Raw genomic sequence first — 23,579 nt, forward strand, 5'->3', positions numbered from 1 at the left:
GTATTCAGACCCTTTGCTATGAGTCTCGAAATTGAGCTCAGGTGCATCTTGTTTCCATTGATCATATTTGAGATGTTGCTACAACTTGATTGGACATGATTTGGAAAGGCACACACCTGTCTATAAGGTTCCACAGTTGATAGTGCATGTCAAAGCAAAAACCATGCCATGAGGTCGAAGGAATTGTCTGTAGAGCTCTGAGACAGGATTGTGTCTTGGCACAGATCTGGGGAAGGGTACCAAAACAGTTCTGCAGCATTGAAGGTCCCCAAGAACGCAGTGGCCTCCATCATTCTTAAATGGAAGAACTTTGAAACCACCAAGACTCTTCCTAGAGCTGGTCGCTCGGCCAAATTGAGAAATCGGGAGAGAAGGGGTTTGTTCAGGGAGGTGACCAAGAACCCGATGGTCACTCTGACAGAGCTCCAGAGTTCCTCTGTGGAGATGGGAGAACCTTCCAGAAGGACAACCATCTCTGCAACACTCCAATCAGGCCTTTATGGAAGAGTGGCCAGACGAAAGCCACTCCCCAGTAAAAGGTACATGAGAGCCCGCTTGGCGTTTGCCAAAAGTCACCTAAAGGTGATTCTCGGGTCTGATAAAACCAATACTGAACTCTTTGGCTTGAATGCCAAGTGTCACGTCTGGAGGAAACCTGGCACTATCCCTACGGTGAAGCATGGTGCTGGCAGCATCATGCTGTGGGGGTGTTTTTCAGCGGCAGGGACTGGGAGACCAGTCAGGATCGAGGGAAATATGACCAGAGCAAAGTACAGAGAGATCCTTAATTGAAAACTTCTCCAGAGCGCTCAGGACCGCAAACTGGTGTGAGGGTTCACTTTCCAACAGGACAACAACCCTAAGCACACAGCCAAGACATCATAGGAGTGGCTTCGGGACAAGTCTCTGAATGTCCTTAAGTGGCCCAGCCGATCCCTGACTTGAACCCTATCTAACATGTCTGGAGAGACCTGAAAATAGCTGTGCGGCGACGCTCCCCATCCAACCTGACAGAGCTTGAGAGGATCTGCAGAGAAGAATGGGAGAAACTCCCCAAATACAGGTGTTTCAAGCTTGTAGCGTCATTCCCAAGAAGACTTGAGGCTGTAATCGCTGCCAAAGGTGTTTCAACAAAGTACTGATTAAAGGGTCTGAATACTTATGTAAATGTAATATTTCCATGTTTAAAAAAAAAAAATATCAGCTAGCTGGCAGGCTAGCTAAATAAAAATTCCCTTAGCTACATCCACGTCTCATAGTCAAGTCATGAGATTTGTAGATGATATTTGAAAGAGGAATATAATAATACGTACCGAATGGAGTTTGTTTAGAGTTTCTGGCGCAGCACAGAAATGCCCTTATCCAGATGGTGTGACAAAGGCATTTCCTAACAGACCTGCTAACTTATCTTGTTGTTACTTTTAATTTTGGAACCAATATGCAGTACCTCCAGCAGTCAGAGTGGCAAGAACCATTTGTCCGCCACCTACGCTAGGGATGAGCTACGCTATTCACAGTCCTGTGTAATGTTCACCCAGTAAAATACAACTCAAGTTAAAGTCTAATAGTATTTGTTTTTTAACATACTTAAGTAGCAAAACTAAATGTAGTTGCTAAAACAAACTTAAGTAATGAAAGTAAAAGTTTAAATAATTTCAAATTCCTTATATTAAGCAAACCAGACCACTCCACTTTTTGTTGTTTTAATTTCCACTCCAACATTCAGAGATCATTTACAAGTGAAGCATGTGTGTTTAGTGAGTTTTTCAGATCAGAGGCAGTAGAATGACCAGGGATATTCTCTTGATTTTTTAAATGTATTTACTTTATTTTCACCTTTATTTAACCAGGTAGGCTAGTTGAGAACAAGTTCTCATTTACAACTGCGACCTGTCCAAGATAAAGCAAAGCAGTGCGACACAAACAACAACACAGAGTTACAGATGAAATAAACAAACATACAGTCAATAATACATTAGAAAAAGTATATGTACAGTGTGTGCAAATGAGGTAGGATAAGGGAGGTAAGACAATAAATAGGCCATAGGCCATAGTGGTGAAATAATTGGAATAATTAGAATATAGCAACGGACTACAAGAAGAAAACCAGCCCAGTCACGGACCAGGATGTCTTGCTCCCAGGCAGACTAAATAACTTTTTTGCCCGCTTTGAGGACAATACAGTGCCACTGACACGGCCTGCAACGAAAACATGCGGACTCTCCTTCACTGCAGCCGAGGTGAGTAAGACATTTAAACGTGTTAACCCTCGCAAGGCTGCAGGCCCAGATGGCATCCCCAGCCGCGCCCTCAGAGCATGCGCAGACCAGCTGGCCGGTGTGTTTACGGACATATTCAATCAATCCCTATACCAGTCTGCTGTCCCCACATGCTTCAAGAGGGCCACCATTGTTCCTGTTCCCAAGAAAGCTAAGGTAACTGAGCTAAACGACTACCGCCCCGTAGCACTCACTTCCGTCATCATGAAGTGCTTTGAGAGACTAGTTAAGGACCATATCATCTCCACCCTACCTGACACCCTAGACCCACTCCAATTTGCTTACCGCCCAAATAGGTCCACAGACGATGCAATCTCAACCACACTGCACACTGCCCTAACCCATCTGGACAAGAGGAATACCTATGTGAGAATGCTGTTCATCGACTACAGCTCGGCATTCAACACCATAGTACCCTCCAAGCTCGTCATCAAGCTCGAGACCCTGGGTCTCGACCCCGCCCTGTGCAACTGGGTACTGGACTTCCTGACGGGCCGCCCCCAGGTGGTGAGGGTAGGCAACAACATCTCCACCCCGCTGATCCTCAACACTGGGGCCCCACAAGGGTGCGTTCTGAGCCCTCTCCTGTACTCCCTGTTCACCCACGACTGCGTGGCCACGCACGCCTCCAACTCGATCATCAAGTTTGCGGACGACACAACAGTGGTAGGCTTGATTACCAACAACGACGAGACGGCCTACAGGGAGGAGGTGAGGGCCCTCGGAGTGTGGTGTCAGGAAAATAACCTCACACTCAACGTCAACAAAACTAAGGAGATGATTGTGGACTTCAGGAAAGAGCAGAGGGAACACCCCCCTATCCACATCGATGGAACAGTAGTGGAGAGGGTAGTAAGTTTTAAGTTCCTCGGCATACACATCACAGACAAACTGAATTGGTCCACTCACACAGACAGCATCGTGAAGAAGGCGCAGCAGCGCCTCTTCAACCTCAGGAGGCTGAAGAAATTCGGCTTGTCACCAAAAGCACTCACAAACTTCTACAGATGCACAATCGAGAGCATCCTGTCGGGCTGTATCACCGCCTGGTACGGCAACTGCTCCGCCCACAACCGTAAGGCTCTCCAGAGGGTAGTGAGGTCTGCACAACGCATCACCGGGGGCAAACCTGCCCTCCAGGACACCTACACCACCTGATGTTACAGGAAGGCCATAAAGATCATCAAGGACAACAACCACCCGAGCCACTGCCTGTTCACCCCGCTATCATCCAGAAGGCGAGGTCAGTACAGGTGCATCAAAGCTGGGACCGAGAGACTGAAAAACAGCTTCTATCTCAAGGCCATCAGACTGTTAAACAGCCACCACTAACAATGAGTGGCTGCTGCCAACACACTTACACGGACTCAACTCCAGCCACTTTAATAATGGGAATTGATGGGAAATGATGTAAAATGTATCACTAGCCACTTTAAACAATGCTACCTAATATAATGTTACATACCCTACATTATTCATCTCATATGCATACGTATATACTGTACTCTATATCATCTACTGCATCCTTACGTAATACATGTATCACTAGCCACTTTAACTATGCCACTTTGTTTACATACTCATCTCATATGTATATACTGTACTCGATACCATCTACTGTATCTTGCCTATGCTGCTCTGTACCATCACTCATTCATATATCTTTATGTACATATTCTTTATCCCCTTACACTGTGTATAAGACAGTAGTTTTGGAATTGTTAGTTAGAATACTTGTTGGTTATTACTGCATTGTCGGAACTAGAAGCACAAGCATTTCGCTACACTCGCATTAACATCTGCTAACCATGTGTATGTGACAAATACAATTTGATTTGATTTGATTTGATTTGAGTGTGCAAGTAGAGATACTGGGGTGCAAAGGAGCAAGATAAATAAAATAAATAACAGTATGGGTATGAGGTAGTTGGTTGGTTGGGCTATTTACAGATTGGCTATGTACAGGTGCAGTGATCTTTGAGCTGCTCTGACAACTGGGGCTTTATGTTAGTGAGGGAGATATGAGTCTCCAGCTTCAGTGATTTTTGCAGTTCGTTCCCGTCATTGACAGCAGAGAACTGGAAGGAAAGGCGGCCAAAGGAGGAATTGGCTTTGGGGGTGACCATTGAAATATACCTGCATGAGCGCGTGCAACGGGTGGGATCTGATATGGTGACCAGTGTGTGAATTGGACCTGTAACGCTAGTCGAAATGGGTAGATCAAGGCGCAGTGTGATTTTGGTTCATCACAATTTATTAGAATGTGAACCAGCAACAAAAACAATAAAGAGAAACAAACAAACAAATGTACAGCCCTGTAGAGCTCAAAAGCAACAATACAAAAACAAGATCCCACAAACAACAGGTGGGAGAAGGCTGCCTAAATATGATCCCCAACCTTAGACAACGATAGACAGCTGCCCCTGATTGGGAACCATACCAGGCCAACATAGAAATACAAAACTAGACTACACATAGAAATAATAAACTAGAACACCCACCAGTCACAGCCCAGACCTACTCCACCATAGAAAATAAAGGCTTTCTATGGTCAGGACGTGACAGTACCCCCCCCAAAGGTGCGGACTCCGGCCGCAAAAACTGAAACCAAAAGGGAGGGTTAGGGGGAGTGTCTAGTGTCGGTGGCGGCTCTGGTGTGGGACGAAGAACCCTCTCATACTGTGGATCCTCCAGCATCGGAGGTGGCTCAGGTGCGGGATGAAGCACCTGCTCATACCGTGAATCTAGCCATGGACCCGGGCTGGACACTGTACCTGGACTGGGCACCAACGCAGAAGAGGACACTGACCTTGGAGCTGGACTGGACGCCATGCTTAGACTGGGCATCGGCGCAGGAGAAGGCTCTGGTCATGGAGCTGGAGGTTCCGGACTGTGGACCTTCGCAGAAGGTTCCGGACCGTGGACCGTCTCAGGAGATTACGGACCGTGGACCGTCGCCTGAGGTTCCGGACTGTGAAACTGTCACCGGAAGCTCCGGACCGTGGAACTGTCACCCGGAAGCTCTGGACTGGGAACTGTCGCCGGAAGCTCTGGACTGGGAACTGTCGCCGGAAGCTCTGGACTGGGAACTGTCACCGGAAGCTCTGGACTGGGAACTGTCACCCGGAAGCTCTGGACTGGGAACTGTCACCTGGAAGCTCTGGACTGGGAACTGTCACCCGGAAGCTCTGGACTGGGAACTGTCACCCGGAAGCTCTGGACTGGGAACTGTCGCCGGAAGCTCTGGACTGTGGAGGCGCACTGAAGGCCTGATGCGTGGGACCGGTACAGGTGGCACCGGGCGTACTGGATTGTGGAGGCGCACTGGAGGTCTAGAGCATAGAGCTGGCACAACCCGTCCTGGCTGGATGCTCACTTTAGCCCAGCAAGTGCGGGGCGCTGGCAAAGGACGCACTGGGCTGTGAAGGCGCACTGGCGACACAGTGCGTAGAACCGGTGCAGGATAACCTGGTCCGAGGAGGCGCACTGGAGACCAGGAGCACTGATCCGGCACAACCCGTCCTGGCTGATGGTCATTTTCGCACCGGGCTGTGAATGCGCACTGGAGACACTGTGCGTATCACCGCATAACATGGTGCCTGAACGGTCACACGCTCCTCACAGCGAGTGAGGGGAGTTGGCTCTGGTCTGGAACCTGGCTCCGCCAACCACCCCGTGTTCCCTCCCCCCCACAAAAAATTGGGGGCTGCCTCTCGTGCTTGTGTCTTGGTTGTGAACCCCGGAGTCGTCGTTGATCCTCCTTCGCTGCCTCCGTCTGCTTCCCTGGCAGGCTTTCATACCTCTCCAATACTTCCTCCCAAGTCCAGGCTATTCTCTCCTCAACCTCCTCTATAGACCAGGATGCTATTCTCTCCTCAACCTCCTCTATAGACCAGGATGCTATTCTCTCCTCAACCTCCTCTATAGACCAGGATGCTATTCTCTCCTCAACCTCCTCTATAGACCAGGATGCTATTCTCTCCTCAACCTCCTCTATAGACCAGGATGCTATTCTCTCCTCAACCTCCTCTATAGACCAGGATGCTATTCTCTCCTCAACCTCCTCTATAGACCAGGATGCTATTCTCTCCTCAACCTCCTCTATAGACCAGGATGCTATTCTCTCCTCAACCTCCTCTATAGACCAGGATGCTATTCTCTCCTCAACCTCCTCTATAGACCAGGATGCTATTCTCTCCTCAACCTCCTCTATCGACCAGGATGCCATCTCCTCCCGAGCACGCTGCTTGGTCCAGTTGTGGTGGGATCTTCTGTAACACTCGTCGAAATGGGTAGACCAAGGCGCAGCGTGATTTGGGTTCATCATAATTTATTAGAATGTGCAAAGTTGTGCAAAGAGAACACTTTTTTTGGACAAGCTATTTTTTTCCAAACTTATGTTTACATGAATTCTAATTATTTACGGGATGCACAACATTCTGAAATATACTGTATGTAGATATTTTTGTTATAAAGAATACTATATTTGCCTTGATGTAGTGATGCTGAATGTAAAACATGGCTCAACATACCCCACTCTCCCCTACTACTGTAAGAGATTTGTTAACACTTACATTTGCAAGTCATGGTCTCAAAGGATAATACACAGAGACTTCACTCGCTCTCCTGCCCTTTCTCTCCTTGTCTCTTTCTCATACACCCACTCACTCGCTCATGCACGCGCACACACACACACACGCACACACACACACACACACACACACACACACACACACACACACACACACACACACACACACACACACACACACACACACACACACACACACACACACACACACACACACACACACACACACACACACACACACACACACACAGAGAGAGACCCCCCCCCACCCCCACACACACACAGACACACAAACACCGCAGCTCACCAGAGTGTGAAAACAGGCAGCAGGCAGGCAGGAATCTGACCTTTAAAATGTGCAGTGTCAAAGGAGTCTATTCCTGGTGCTAATGCATCATGCAGATACACAATAGACCAACCTTGGACTAATGTCTCCAGCTCTACTCCTTTAACAAGCAAGCCGTTACAAGTTCACTAACTTCCTTTATGAAGGTCAGTCAGTCAGTCGACTTCATGACGGATTTTCATGAAGGTCGACCAGCTTGTGTGTGTATTTGTGTGTGCGTGCGTGCGTGCGTGTGTATGCATGAGTGTGCTTGACGCCGATGGACCCTAGGATAGCAGTAGGTCAGGTCAGGGGTGTGAGGTTTCCTCACTGAGAGTCTGGAGCACTGGAAGGTTACACTAGGGCCAAATGGCAGGGTCTGCAGTCTGTCACACAGGTCAACTGACACACAGATCCCCTCTACATTCACACGTAGATAAAGGCTAAGCTAAACACACAATGGGGAGCTAAGTATGCACACATTGACACATACTCACACAGACATAAACCCATGTACACACTCAACTGTATGCATGCTCAGGTCAATGCTAAAAAGCAGGGGAGTGCGTCCTCAAATCAAGTCAGTCATGTTACCTGATGACTATAGTGATCAGAAAATGTATTATTTGATTTGCCTGTGGACTCAATCTGTGTTGTCATACAGCATGGCACCACAATCATGATCACTTAGTTGTTGGCTACCCAGACGATTTGCATTGCCACCCCCCAACTATTTTACACCACTGCTACTCTCTGTTATTATCTATGCATAGTCACTTACATGTACATATTACCTCAATTACCTCGACTAACCGGTGCCCCTGCACATTGACTCTGGTATATATACACGTGTATATAGTCTCGCCATTGTTATTTTACTGCTGCTCTTTAGCTACTTGTAACTTTTATTTCTTATTCTTATTCATATTTTTTAAACTGCATTGTTGGTTAGGGGCTTGTAAGTAAGCATTTCACTGTAAGGGCTACACCTGTTGTATTCGGTGCATGTGACTAATACAATTTGATTTGATTTGTGCGGGGGGGTCCCTGGTTCGAGCCCGGGTGGGGGCGGTCCCTGGTTCCCAGATCAACAGCCCGGGTGGGGACCCATTGCACACATCAAAAACTGTCTCCCACGTAGCATCATTACCCATCGCAAGGGAAACAACTACTGTTAAATTGGTGCCGTGACCCAGATCAGCAGCATTTCACACGGTTACAATTTAACTGGACTTTTGGTATGTCAAAATGTCTTGAAATTGACAATTTTCTTATGAAGCTTACAATTGGAATTTGTTGTTAAAATGAATCATTGGCCTACCTGATAAATATAGGCAGGGACCCAATTGCACATTAAAAAATGTTCTCCAATCTCACGCCATTAGCATCAATTACGCCATTAGAGAGCGCTTTGTTGTCTTGTTGAAATGTTCTCCAAACAACTACTTCTCAGATTAGCGCTTTGTTGTCTTGTTGAAATGTTCTCCACCGATTGTTGTCTTGTTGAAATGTTCTCCAATCTAGCACGCAAATGTTCTCCAATCCAGTAGTTTGTTGTCTTGTTGAAATGTTCTCCAATCTCACGCCAGCCTTGTTGATTTCTCCAATCTCACGCCATTAGGTTACACCTACTGGACTTTTTGTCTTGTATGTCAAAATGTCTTGAAATTGACAAATTTTCTTATGAAGCTTACAATTGGAATTTGTTGTTTGTTGAAATGTTCTCAATCATTGGCCTACTGTGGTGAAGTTGTCTACAATCTCACGCCATTAGGAGCGCTTTGTTGTCTTGTTGAAATGTTCTCCAATCTCACGCCATTAGAGAGCGCTTTGTTGTCTTGTTGAAATGTTCTCCAATCTCACGCCATTAGAGAGCGCTTTGTTGTCTTGTTGAAATGTTCTCTTGTTGAAATGTTCTCCAATCTCACGCCATTAGAGAGCGCTTTGTTGTCTTGTTGAAATGTTCTCCAATCTCACGCCATTAGAGAGCGCTTTGTTGTCTTGTTGAAATGTTCTCCAATCTCACGCCATTAGAGAGCGCTTTGTTGTCTTGTTGAAATGTTCTCCAATCTCACGCCATTAGAGAGCGCTTTGTTGTCTTGTTGAAATGTTCTCCAATCTCACGCCATTAGAGAGCGCTTTGTTGTCTTGTTGAAATGTTCTCCAATCTCACGCCATTAGAGAGCGCTTTGTTGTCTTGTTGAAATGTTCTCCAATCTTGTTGAAATGTTCTCAATCTCAACGCCATTAGAGCGCATTGCTTGTTGAAATGTTCTTTCTCACGCCATTAGAGAGCGCTGTCTTGTTGAAATGTTCTCCAATCTCACGTTGAGAGCGCTTTGTTGTCTTGTTGAAATGTTCTCCAATCTCATCTTTGTTGTCTTGTTGAAATGTTCTCAATCTCACGCCATTAGTTTGTTGTCTTGTTGAAATGTTCCAATCTCACGCCATTAGAGAGCGCTTTGTTGTCTTGTTGAAATGTTCTCCAATCTCACGCCATTAGAGAGCGCTTTGTTGTCTTGTTGAAATGTTCTCAATCTCACATTAGTTTGTTGTCTTGTTGATGTTCCATCTACAGTTTGTTGTCTTGTTGAAATGTTCTCAATCTACAGTATGTTCCAAATACATTATGTTGTCAAATCTCATCTACAAGTTCATTGCTACCATTTCATCATTTCCACAGTAACATCTACAGTATGTTCCATCTCATCCTACAAGCATTGCTACCATTTCATCATTCCATAACATACCGTTTATTGCAACACTTTGACATTTCTATTGCATGTTTGATAACATACATTTTCATTTACCACTTCTTACCCTCTGAGTGGGCACAATATTTATTGTGCACATGAACGTTCGCAAGACTAATGAGGTAGAAGTAATGTTTACTTAATTCAATGTATGGTTTCCTTTGTTCATATTTCCAGGGTTATGTCGGAGTTGGGTGTGACTGTATTCTATGTCTATTCTTCTTCTTCTAAAGGGGAAACTAACGCTACACTCATTAAAACCCACCACCTTATTCCACTACTTTAACCCTATCTGATCCTACCCCAGGCCAACTACCTGAGAGTATGGGGCACTACCACTCAACGCAACATGTAACTCTTCTGAAGTCAAATCTCGTATCCCCAATCTCTCTCTGCAGATGCCACCACAACATCTATTTTCTGTGACATACTCTCCATCTCCGCGGTACAGTTGATAACCATTGATCACTAAGAAGCCAACCTTACTCTCCATCTCCGCGGTACAGTTGATAACCATTGAACACTAAGAAGCCAACCTTACCTGAACATATATAACTGATAGGCCTATGAGTGGTAGTGCCCCATACTCTCAGGTAGTTGGCCTGGGGTAGGATCAGATAGGGTTAAAGTAGTGGAATAAGGTGGTGGGTTTTAATGAGTGTAGCAGTTCGAACTGTTCTGGCACAGATCAACTGTTCACAGGGATCCTCTCAGAATCCCTCACCCTTGATCCACCCTCCTCTCACTGGTCTCATTGTCTCAGCATACAAGATTTTTTGCACTACTTTGACCCTGGCCACCTCAACCAGCCTCTCTCGCACCGGACACCTCCGATCACCAGCAACATGGGCACCCCTACAGTTGACACACACAACCTTTTCCACCGAAACTACACATTCCTCTGTCCCATGTCCTCCTGCACACTTCCCACATCTTGGAATCTCCCTCCTACACACTGCTGCGACATGCCCATAAACGTGACACCGCAGTGTATTTGGCACAAAAGCTAGAACAGTATAACTTGTATATCCCAACATTACTTTGTCAGGGAAAGACTCTGAATCAAAGCTCAAAAGAACAGACTGTCACCTTTGTTTCACCACGCTCCCCACCAAATCTGCATCACACCAACTTCAACTTAAATTGCTACACCTCCACAATTAACGCTACCCTAAAAATCACCCCCTTCAATGGTGCCCTGAACCTAAGCACAAAGCAGGATACAGGTCTTTCCCCCAAGTTGCGTCACATGGAGTGCCTGCTCCCTCTTATCTGAAGAAACACAAACAAACATCACAAGTCCACTTTGGGTTACTTTCACCGACTCAACAGCATCCACCATCTTTTCCACCTAACCTAAAACCACCCATGGGTCAGCCAAAAGGCCTGGTTCCACCCCCTTCAAAAATCTCACTCCCACTGGGCCAAAGTATCTTTATCAAAACCATGTCCTTCAATGCGAGGCTCGGGCTTCGAGCTCCTCACAACACATTATACTCGTTCAATTGCATTTTAGGTTGTAATTGTAAGACTTACTTGTGACTTGAATAATAGTGACTTGGTCCCACCTCTGGTGTTAAGACTAAATAAAGGCAAAGCAGTTACCATGACAGAAACATCAGTCTGGGGTATTTCTGGCTGCTGGGCCTATACAGTACCTGGGAATAGGCTAGTTGAGCTAATGGAACTTGAGTGTTGAATCCCATTTGGGAGGAGAATAAACATTGCACACACGTTTTTTCCACATCAAACAACGAAGAAGAAAAATCGCAGTAACTCTATTATAACACATAAACAATATCAGAAGGAAAATATTCTAGAGTACTATTAAAACACGTTATGAATGAACAACCGCAATTATTGTGTGTGTCTGTGCTTGTGCTTGTGTATGTGTGTGTGTGTCTGTGCTTGTGCTTGTGCTTGTGCTTGTGCGTGTGTGTGTGTGTGTATGTGTGTGTGTGTGTGTGTGTGTGTGTGTGTGTGTGTGTGTGTGTGTGTGTGTGTGTGTATCAAATCAAAGACAATCAAAGTTTATTGGTCGCGTACACAGTTTTGCAGATGTTATTTCAACGTAGCGAAAAGCCTATGTGTCCTATGGCTCCTACATTGCAGCAATATCTAGCAATACAATAACAATACACACATACTGCAAAAGCTGGCAAAAGTGTCAGAAATCCGGTGATTGTAGAGAGAAGCAGTCCGATATGCACTGGGTTGTTATCGCGCTGTGCAGACTGGCAGGTGATTGTCCGAGCTAAGGCTGGCTGATTCCGGGGGGAAAAAGGCGAGGACCGCGAGCCGTGGCTAACAAAGACTAGTAGTTAGTTACCTGGCAGATCCATACCATATTGGGTGACGCGGGTTACTTTAAGACAGGAAGGTCAGTCAATACGGAACATTTCAAGAACTTTGTTCTTGCAAAAACCATCAAGCGCTATGATGATACTGGCTCTCATGAGGACCGCCACAGGAAAGGAAGACACAGAGTTAACTCTGTTGCAGAGGATATGTTCATTAGAATGAACTACACCTCAGAAATTGCAGCCCAAATAAATGCTTCACAGAGTTCAAGTAACATCTCATCTCAACATCAACTCTTCTGAGGAGACTGCGTGAAACAGGTCTTCATGGTCGAATTGCTACAAAGAAACCACTACTTAAACACACCAATTATAAGAAGAGATCTGCTTGGGCCAATAAACGCGAGCACATTAGACCGGTGGAAATCGGTGCTTTGGTCTGATGAGTCCAAAATTCAGATTGTTAGTTCTAACTGCCGTGTCTAGGTGAACTTAGAATGTTCCCACCATGAAGCACGGAGGAGGAGGTGTGATGGTGTGGGGGTGCTTTGCTGGTGACAATGTTGTGATTTATTTAGATTTCAAGGCACAATTAATCAACATATCTAACACAGCAGTCTGCAGTGATAAGCAATCCCATCTGGTTTGTGATTAGTGGGGCTATTATTTGTTTCTCAACAGGACAATGACACAACACACCTCAACGCTGTGTAAAGGCTATTTAACCAAGAAGGAGAGTGATGGAGTGCTGCATCAGATGACCTGGCCTCCCCAATCACCCGACCTCAACCCGATTGAGATGGTTTGGGATGAGTTGGACCGCAGAGTAAAGGAAAAGCAGCCAACAAGTGCTCAGCATATGTGGAAACTCCTTCAAGACTGTTGGAAAAGCATTCCAGGTAAAGCTGGTTAAGAGAATGCTAAGTGCGTGCAAGCTGTCATCAAGGCAAATGGTGGCTTCTTTGAAGAATCTCAAATATGAAATATAATTAGATTTGTTTAACACTTTCTTGCCTATTATATGATTCCGTATGTGTTATTTCACAGTTTCGATGTCTTCACTATTATTATTCTACAATGTGGAAAATAAAATAAAAATACTGGTACTGTATATATACACCACATGACCTTGAGAGGATTTGCAGAGAAGAATGAAAGAAACCTTGTAGCCTCATGCCCAAGAAGAGGTAATGAGACCAGTTACAGAAAGTATTACAATACTACAACATAAAAAAACATAATATTTCACTCAAGTCAACCTTACCAACATGATTGTTATAAGTATTATTCATATTAACCTACTGGACTTCCTTAGCACAAGCAAGAACATGAAACAAAGCGTATTAACTTTAAATTGTGTACTGGTGAATTAAGCAAATATGGTAGCTGCAAACTGTCTATGTTTACATCCCTCTCAGTCCAATCAACAAAGACGGCTATAGTGGAGGGAGAGAGTTTACAAGCGAAAAGGGTGGGGGCAACTAGGTTGCTTATCAACCAGCTAGTTATTAGAATTAGATGCACTAGATTAGGGTTGGAGAAAACCTACAAGACTGAAAGATCTTGAGTCAAGTCTGTTGATTCCATCTCGATCTGGTCATCCTCATCGTGGCACTCCAGCCCTCTGGGGCCTGATTGGTGTCACCTTTTCCTCAGCCTCATCTAACACACCTGATTAAACTGATTGTATTTCAAGGACCAGAGTTGCCCATATCTATGAAAAGAGTGTCACCATGGTCAACTGAAAAACATACATAGTGTCACAATTGCTCTGTTTGCAAGCTGGAGTAGCACTGAAACTTCTTAAAAACTAAACAATGCTCTCATATCTAACCTACATGTTTGTGGTCGGCAAAGACAGCAAACAGGTACACGTAACAAACATTCATTGAAGTATAGTCAATGTGTTTAAAGTTGGATCATGTCTACATTGCCAGTGAGAGGTGAGGTGGGGACTGTGATTAGTCTACATTTACATTTACATTTAAGTCATTTAGCAGACGCTCTAGATAGAACAGTAGTTCTTAAACCTGGTCCTTGGGACCCAAAGAGGTGTATATGGTTGTTGATGACTTGAATCAGGTGCTAATGCAAAAAACAGTATATCTTCATTCACTGTCCCTGTCCTACACTGAGCTCTAATTTCTATCAGCATATCGATTGTGCATCCAGGGATGGTAAAACCCTTGGTCATTGTTATTCTATCTTCCGCGACGCATATAAGGCCCTCCCCCGCCCTCCTGTCGGAAAAGCTGACCACGACTCCATTTTGTTGCTCCCTGCCTATAGACAGAGACTAAAACAGGAAGCTCCCGCGCACAGGTCTGTTCAAAGCTGATCCGACCAATCGGATTCCACGCTTCAAGATTGTGCCGATCACATGGACTGGGATATGTTCCGCATTGTGTCAAACAACAACATGATTCGGTGAGCAAGTATATTAGCAAGTGCATCGGCGATGTCGTACCCACAGCAACTATTAAAACATTCCCAAACCAGAAACCGTGGATTGATGGCAGCATTCGCATGGAAATGAAAGCGTGAACCACTGCTTTTAATCAGGGCAAGGTGTCCGGAAACATGACCGAATACAAACAGTGTAGCTATTCCCTCCGCAAGGAAATCAAACAAGCTAAGCTCAGTATAGAGACAAAGTAGAGTCGCAATTCAACGGCTCAGACAAAAGAGGTTTGTGGCAGGGTCTACAGTCAATCACAGATTACAAAAAGAAAACCAGTCCCGTCGTGGACCAGGATGTCTTGCTCCCAGACAGACTAAACAACTTCTTTGCCCGCTTTGAGGACAATACAGTGCCACTGACACGGCCCGCTACCAAAACCTGCGGACTCTCCTTCACAGCAGCCAACATGAGTAAAACATTTAAACATGTTAACCCTCGCAAGGCTGCAGGCCCAGACGGCATCCCCAGCCGCGTCCTCAGAGCATGCGCAGACCAGCTGGCTGGTGTGTTTACGGACGTATTCAATCAATCCTTATCCCAGTCTGCTGTCCCCACATGCTTCAAGAGGGCCACCATTGTTCCTGTTCCCAAGAAAGCTAAGGTAACTGAGCTAAACGACTACCGCCCCGTAGCACTCACTTCCGTCATCATGAAGTGCTATGAGAGACTAGTTAAGGACCATATCACCTCCACCCTACCTGACACCCTAGACCCACTCCAATTTGCTTACCGCCCCAATAGGTCCAAAGACGACGCAATCGCAACCACACTGCACACTGCACACTGCCCCAACCCATCTGGAATACCTATGTGAGAATGCTGTTCATCGACTACATCTCAGCATTTAACACCATAGTACGCTACAAACTCGTCATCAAGCTCGAGACCCCGGGTCTCGACCCAGCCCTGTACAACTGGGTACTGGACTTCCTGACGGGCCGCCCCCATGTGGTGAGGGTAGGTAAGACGGGTGAGGGGGGGGGAGACGGGAAGGAGAGAAAATTGACATGGTCTCATCAGTAAGGTGTACCAGTATAAATACAGGTATTCTGGTTGGAAATGGGGTACTTGTCGAGGCAAATTATGCATTTCTAAACCGTCTATACAGAGATTGTGGAGCCATTGATACATTGAGGAGCTGAGGGGAGGATGCACCCGTGTAAATGTAAAGGAAGCTATAGGTAGAATTGACTCCGATCTCCTAGTTGAACTTTTCACTGGCATCCGAGCCATTAGACTAACAGAGAGAGATACAAATGAATGGTGGTTTGTGTGTGTGTCACAGTGTGTGTCTCACTGTGTCTGTTACCAGAGTGGTATACCACAAAGCATACTAGATCTACTCAGGGTTTTCTAAAGCTAGCCAGCATTACATTCCAGGTCAGGCTTCATCCGTACTACGGCAGTGGATATCGCTGTCCGCTTGCCGCCAACTCTAGTGGGCATGTAAATGTTGCACATGGCTAGTCGAGCGACAAACTCTTCATTGAGACAATGCTGAAATCCAAGGGCGAGTCAATGGCACATTTTCATTTGTGCCAAAATCAAAATGAAATAAACATTTTCTTGCAAATTCAGCATGGTGTGAAATAGTCTTTATCTTATGAATTATCGTTAGTGCCGTCTTTGGTGTGCTTATCAATGCATGACCACCTTTTTCCCACTCTTATTTCTCATTATGTAATGTGATATATATTTTGATATATATTTTTTACACACAAATATTTCATCAGTCGTCTTCCTCAAATGAGGAACGGAAGGGAGGGACGGAAGGGAGGGAATCTGATTTCATTGGTCCTCAACTCGTGGCTCATACACTTCATTCAGGATAAATGGAGTTAGCCCTGAGTTGGCCTGTGTACCTGACTGGATTTTGATAAATGCTCAACATCGCCAATCAAAATAAAAGTTCTACCACATATTCTGAGTTCGGACATTTAAAGTTTGTATGAGAAAACTATTTCTAAAACGCATAGGCCTACTTTCAGTTTAGAGAGAGGCTTGCGCTGATGTGCCGACAGAACTTAAGCAAATCGTACAATCTGGCTGCTACTGTTGTTAGCTAGCCAACTTCAGCTTACTACTGTTGTTAGCTAGCCAACTTCAGCTTACTACTGTTGTTAGCTAGCCAACTTCAGCTTACTAATACAGGTTGCTACTGTTGTTAGCTAGCCAACTTCAGCTTACTAATACAGGTTGCTACTGTTGTTAGCTAGCCAACTTCAGCTTACTAATACATACTCTCAAATCGTACAATCTGGCCAGGTTGCTACTGTTGTTAGCTAGCCAACTTCAGCTTACTAATACAGGTTGCTACTGTTGTTAGCTAGCCAACTTCAGCTTACTAATACATACTCTCAAATCGTACAATCTGGCCAGGTTGCTACTGTTGTTAGCTAGCCAACTTCAGCTTACTAATACAGGTTGCTACTGTTGTTAGCTAGCCAACTTCAGCTTACTAATACATACTCTCAAATCGTACAATCTGGCCAGGTTGCTACTGTTGTTAGCTAGCCAACTTCAGCTTACTAATACATACTCTCAAATCGTACAATCTGGTTGCTACTGTTGTTAGCTAGCCAACTTCAGCTTACTAATACAGGTTGCTACTGTTGTTAGCTAGCCAACTTCAGCTTACTAATACATACTCTCAAATCGTACAATCTGGCCAGGTTGCTACTGTTGTTAGCTAGCCAACTTCAGCTTACTAATACAGGTTGCTACTGTTGTTAGCTAGCCAACTTCAGCTTACTAATACAGGTTGCTACTGTTGTTAGCTAGCCAACTTCAGCTTACTAATACATACTCTCAAATCGTACAATCTGGTTGCTACTGTTGTTAGCTAGCCAACTTCAGCTTACTAATACATACTCTCAAATCGTACAATCTGGCCAGGTTGCTACTGTTGTTAGCTTGCCAACCGTTTTTTTTTGTTGAATATACATATAAAGGGGGTAAAAACAGTATGTAAAAAATATTCAAGTGACCAGTGTTCGATGACTCTGTCTACACAGGGCAGTGCTCTCTAAGGTGCAGGGTAGAGTACAGGATGGTCGCCAGCTAGTGACAGTATCTAAGGTTCAGTGCAGGTTACTGTACGGAGGCCAGCTATTGATGACTGTTAACAGTCTGATGGTCTGGAGATTAACAGCTTCTATCAGTCTCTCGGTCCCAGCTTTGATGCACCTGTACTGTCTTCTAGGTTGTAGCAGGGTGAACAGGCCGTGGCTCAGGTGTCGGAAGTCCTTGATGATCTTCTTGGCCTTCCTGTGACACCGGGTGCTGTAGATGTCCTGGAGGGCAGGTAGTGTGCCCCTGATGATGTGTTGGGCAGACCGCACCACCCTCTGGATAGCCCTGCATTTCCGGACAGTGCAGTTGCTGTACCAGACGGTGATACAGCCTGACAAAATGCATTCAATGGGGCATCTGTAGAAGTTAGTGAGGGTCTAAGGGGTGAGGGCCACATGTTTTCAGCCTCTGAAGTGTCTGTATGTGTGTATTTGTCAGCACGTTATTTGGTCCGAGCAACTTGTTCTTTCAGTAGCAGAGTTCAGACGGTTCCGTAGCAGTTACTCACTCACAAACCAGTCAAGAACAAGTGAACAGAAACACTCAAGGCTCAGATGGGAGGTTGTGTATGTGTGTCACAGGAAAGCAGGGGGATGTGTTGTGTGTGTGGGCCTTAACATAATGATGTTCCATTAAGGATTTAATATAGAGCATGTTTTTATACACCAGGTGAAAATTTGAATTTGTCATCATGTTGTTAATAGTGGTGTTACATGACCTTGAGGTGTGTGCAGAGAACAGTGTGTGTGTGTGTGTGTGTGTGTGTGTGTGTGTGTGTGTGTGTGTGTGTGTGTGTGTGTGTGTGTGTGTGTGTGTGTGTGGGTGAGTCTAGAGGGGATTCAATATGTGTAGATCAGAGTGGTGGTATGAGCGAACGGTTGGTGGTAATGGATGTTCAAAATTAGATCAAAATACATTTTATTTGTCACATGCGCCGAATACAACAGGTGTCGACTACCCTGAAACATTTCCTTAAGGTCCCTTCCCAACAATGCAGAGTTAAAAAAATAAGAAGTAAAATAGTAACACAAGAGGAATAAAATACACAAGAATGATACCAATTCCAAGAATGATTACCAGTACCATATCAGCACATGCCTTGAGTAGATTAGGGAATGGGATGAAGCAAACTTCCTTCAACTGAACAACAGTAAAACTGAGGCCCTACTTGTTGGCACCCTCCACCAATAACCCACCTCACCATTGCAGGACAGGACATCCCTCTCTCCGCTTCAGTTTCCAGTCTGCAGCTTGATTCCTCCCTGACCGTTGCGGCCATATCAAACAACTGTGTAAAGCAGCATTCTATCACCTCAAGACCAACGCCAAACTCGGTACCGCCCTCACTCAGTCTGATGCAGAGAAGCTTGCCCATGTCTTTCTCCCCTGATGGCTGGACTACTGCAACACACTCTTCATCGGGATCCTTGGCAGGAGTCTCCAGAAGCTCCAATACATCCAGACCAGAGCTGCCAGGATCCTGATGAAGGTGCTGAAACACCATCACATCACCCCCATCCTGGCATCTCTGCACTGGCTTCGCGTCTCATTCCAGATTGAATTCAAAACCCTCATTCTGACTTTCCAATGTATTCATGGTAATGCCCCTCCATATCTTTCCAGTGTATTCATGGTAATGCCCCTCCATATCTTTCCAGTGTATTCATGGTAATGCCCCTCCATATCTTTCCAGTGTATTCCTGGTAATGCCCCTCCCTATCTTTCCAGTGTATTCATGGTAATGCCCCTCCATATCTTTCCAGTGTATTCCTGGTAATGCCCCTCCATATCTTTCCAGTGTATTCATGGTAATGCATGTGTCCAATGCAAATACTGCCTGTAATCCATTGTATTTGGTTTAGATACGTTAGTATGATCACTGTGAGGACGACATTGTCTATGCACTTATTGATGAAGCCTGTGACTGGTGTGGTATACTCCTCAATGTCGGAACTTATCCCAGTCTGTACTCGGAAAGCAGTCTTGTAGACTCGTCTTCATCGGACCACTTTGTATTGATCACATCACTGGTACTATCTGTTTGAGCCTTTGTTTGTAAACAAGAAGCAGGAGGATAGAGTCGTGGTCTGATTTGCCTAAGGGAGGGCGAGGGAGGCATTTGTATACATTTTTGTGAGTCGAATAAAAGTGGTCTCGAATTTCAGCGCCACTTGTGGTGCAGGAGACGTGTTGGTAGAAGTGATGTTGAATGGTTTTAAGACTCCCCGCGTTAAAGTCTACGCAATTTGTTTGTTAACATTTGTTTACAGTTCGTTGAGTGCCAAAGTGGTGTTGACAGCTTACATGAGGTATTCTACATCAGGTGAGCAAAAGCTCACAATTTTCTTCAAACTGGAAGTAGCAGACCAGTTGTTGTTTAAGAATAGGCACACCCCTACCCCTTTGGACTTGTTTTGGACTTGTCTGAGGCCGCCGTCGTTCGAGTGTGTCACTGCATGGAGAGCCCAATGAGTTATATATTCATAGATTCAGTCAGCCAAGTTTCTGCGAAGCTTTTCCAATTTATTCTCGAGTGACTGGACATTTGCCAATAAAACAGAGTTGAGTGCCAGTTAATTTTCTCTTCGTTCCAGTTTCACCAGGTAGCCTAGCGTGTTGGGCCAGTAACCGAAAGGTTGCTAGTTTGAATCCCCGAGCTGACTAGGTAACTAGGTAAAAAATCTGTTGACTTGTCTTTGAGCAAGGCACTTAATCCTAATTGCTCCTGGGTTGGTGTCAATAATGCCTCTCTCTCTCTCTCTCTCTCTCTCTCGCTCTCTCTCTCTCTCCAGATTCCTGGTATTCCAGCTGGAATCAGACAGGACTGTGCAGTTTTTCCTGCTAATAAGGAACGCCAGGAATCAGTTTTATCCCACAAACCCCAGAATTTTTAATTAAAGAGAAAATCCAGAGCAGCAGAAGAGAATGTAAGGATGTAATCAATAATTCATTACTACGCTTTACTGGACAAATCACACACTGTGATGACTGTGATATGTTGTTGTTTAACTACCTTAGTTGAGCAAGTCATTCTGGATAAGCGTGTCTGCTAAATGACCAAAATGTAAATTTATATGTGAAAATTAATATACATAAGTGAACTGCAAAGCACAACTGGAGCAGAGCTCATTAGAATAATACTCAGCATGTTTTGCAATTTTTCATTTTGACATATACATTTGTATTTAGTTCATTTAGCAGACACTTTTATCACACCATAGTGCTATCAGACTTTTGATACCAATGCAGGATGAAAGAGGTCCAGAAATGTGAACCAAAATAATAAAATGACAGTATTTTGAAAATTCAAATTACAGTATTTTGAAAATTCAAATTACAGTATTTTGAAAATTCAAATTACAGTATTTTCAAAATACAAATTACAGTGTTTTGAAAATATACAAAATACATTGGAGTATTGTTTAAAAAAGCTCAGAAGTCATTAAAATACGTATTTCAAATACATGTAACAGAAATACTGCCCATCTCTGCACCTACCTAAACATACATTGTTTGTGAGATCAGATATAATCTGATTGTTAATTTGTTGAAATTTCTACTTTTTTCAATTTCACAAAGAATTTGCACCCGTCAAAATAAAATGTTCTTTCTTCTCCTTCATGTGATGTAAGTGTCGAGTGTGTTAGATCCCTGACGAAGCTTCAGCATTCTCATTAGAGTTCTTTCAATGGAAAGCCAATATATCCCATTGATCCCATTTCAGCCATTACTGGGGTGTGTTTGGCAGATCATTACAAACATTTACTACAGGCACGAGCAAGAGTATGAAAGAGTCACAGGAGTAAAATGAAAGCAATCATTCTACCCCTCCAACACAGGAAATAGATGGCTAAATAAAACTAATCAAAACAGTGCACTATAAAGGGAATAGGGTGCCATTTGTATTTCTCATTCACTCAGACCAGACAGGCGTCAGAGGAATGATATTTGGCAGTGTGTGTGCGCGCGTGTGTGTGGGTGGGGTGGGGGGTTGTGTGAAGATGAAGAGCAGTCCCAGGACGTTGAGTGACATTAAACCCAGAGCAGCGTCACAGCTTTTGCATGCAAAAAGGCTGGCCCTTAGACAGTCAGAGAGGCTTTCTATAACAGTCACAGGGAATGAAGATGAGCTGGGCTGAGATGAGCAGAAGGGGGGGAGAGAAAAAGAATGAGAGAGAGAGAGAGAGATTCAGCCTTGGAATGCCAGTTATTTCACTTTTGTTTATTGTTTATTTCACTTGCTTTGGTAATGTAAGCATATGTTTTCAGTACCAAGAAAGCCCATTTGGAGAGAGAGAGAGAGAGAGAGAGAGAGAGAGAGAGAGAGAGAGAGAGAGAGAGAGAGAGAGACTGAGACTGAGACTGAGAGATATAACATTTGACTAGAACATAATAATTTATGAGAGAGAGAGATGGGTAGAGGATTCGGTGATACGGTGTAAGTGACATTCACTTTCTGCGTCCAAATGGCACACTATTCCCTACGCACCACTTTTGACAGGGTCCATATGGGTGTGGTCAAAAGTAGGGAACTATATAGGGAACAGGGTCCATATGGGTGTGGTCAAAAGTAGGGAACTATATAGGGAACAGGGTCCATTTGGGAAACTGATCTGTTCTGGAGGAGCTGACTTGGGCCTGTAAGGGAAGCAGTCACATTCAGATCATTTCATGAGGTAGTTTGAAAAACAGACACTTTTCAGAACTCAACTCTTCTAACTCCAGACTAGTGCTGTTGGGAGAAGTGAGGAACAATACTATCATTACATTAATCATGAAATTAAACCGTGAAAAGAATACTGGAGATGCTTTCCATTTAAAAAACCTGAGAAAGAGAAGTGAGAGAGACTGAGGGAGGGAGGAGAGAGAGACTGAGGGAGGAGAAAGACTGAGTGAGGAGAGAGACTGGGTGAGACTGAGTGAGGAGAGAGAGACTGAGGGAGGAGAGAGACTGAGGGAGGAGAGAGACTGAGGGAGGAGAGAGACTGAGGGAGGAGAGAGACTGAGGGAGGAGAGAGACTGAGGGAGGAGAGAGAGACTGAGGGAGGAGAGAGACTGAGGGAGGAGAGAGACTGAGAGACTGAGGGAGGAGAGAGACTGAGTGAGGAGAGAGAGACTGAGGGAGGAGAGAGACTGAGGGAGGAGAGAGACTGAGGGAGGAGAGAGACTGAGGGAGGAGAGAGACTGAGGGAGGAGAGAGAGACTGAGGGAGGAGAGAGACTGAGGGAGGAGAGAGAGAGGAGAGTGAGGAGAGAGAGACTGAGGGAGGAGAGAGAGACTGAGGGAGGAGAGAGACTGAGGGAGGAGAGAGACTGAGTGAGGAGAGAGACTGAGGGAGGAGAGAGACTGAGGGAGGAGAGAGACTGAGGGAGGAGAGAGACTGAGTGAGGAGAGAGAGACTGAGGGAGGAGAGAGACTGAGGGAGGAGAGAGACTGAGGGAGGAGAGAGACTGAGTGAGGGAGGGAGGGAGGAGGAGATCTACAGTTTTTTTTATCGCTTTGAATCCATTTTCTCAAATAAGGAATTTTCACAACTCTTAGTACAAAAGTTGTTTCACAATCAGACAATCACTTTGTCACCAACCTAGTCAGGGTTTCATCTAGAACATGTTTCACATTGCAATACATATTCACATAAAGTAATTGTCTTTCACTGTACAATGCTCACATTACTTTTGATATGATTCTTTTCTCTTTTGTTAAAATATGTTTTACTATTACTCAATCTGACTGCTCTTAATTGATGATCACTTAAACCTTTGGGAAACCTATATAGATTTTGACATGTAAACTGGTTT

General features: G+C 44.7%; 1 long non-coding RNA gene across 1 annotated transcript; it reads left to right on the top strand.

Annotated features, from left to right (window-relative positions):
• The first annotated feature begins 7,278 nt into the window (after window positions 1–7,278).
• Window positions 7,279–21,389, top strand: LOC135561335 (uncharacterized). Its single transcript, XR_010459383.1, has 3 exons — window positions 7,279–7,362; window positions 12,930–13,147; window positions 20,574–21,389. It is a non-coding gene; the product is annotated as an uncharacterized LOC135561335 (long non-coding RNA).
• The last annotated feature ends 2,190 nt before the right edge of the window (window positions 21,390–23,579 follow it).

The sequence above is a fragment of the Oncorhynchus nerka genome, linkage group LG17, assembly GCF_034236695.1.
Source record: "Oncorhynchus nerka isolate Pitt River linkage group LG17, Oner_Uvic_2.0, whole genome shotgun sequence".
Lineage (NCBI taxonomy): Eukaryota > Metazoa > Chordata > Actinopteri > Salmoniformes > Salmonidae > Oncorhynchus > Oncorhynchus nerka.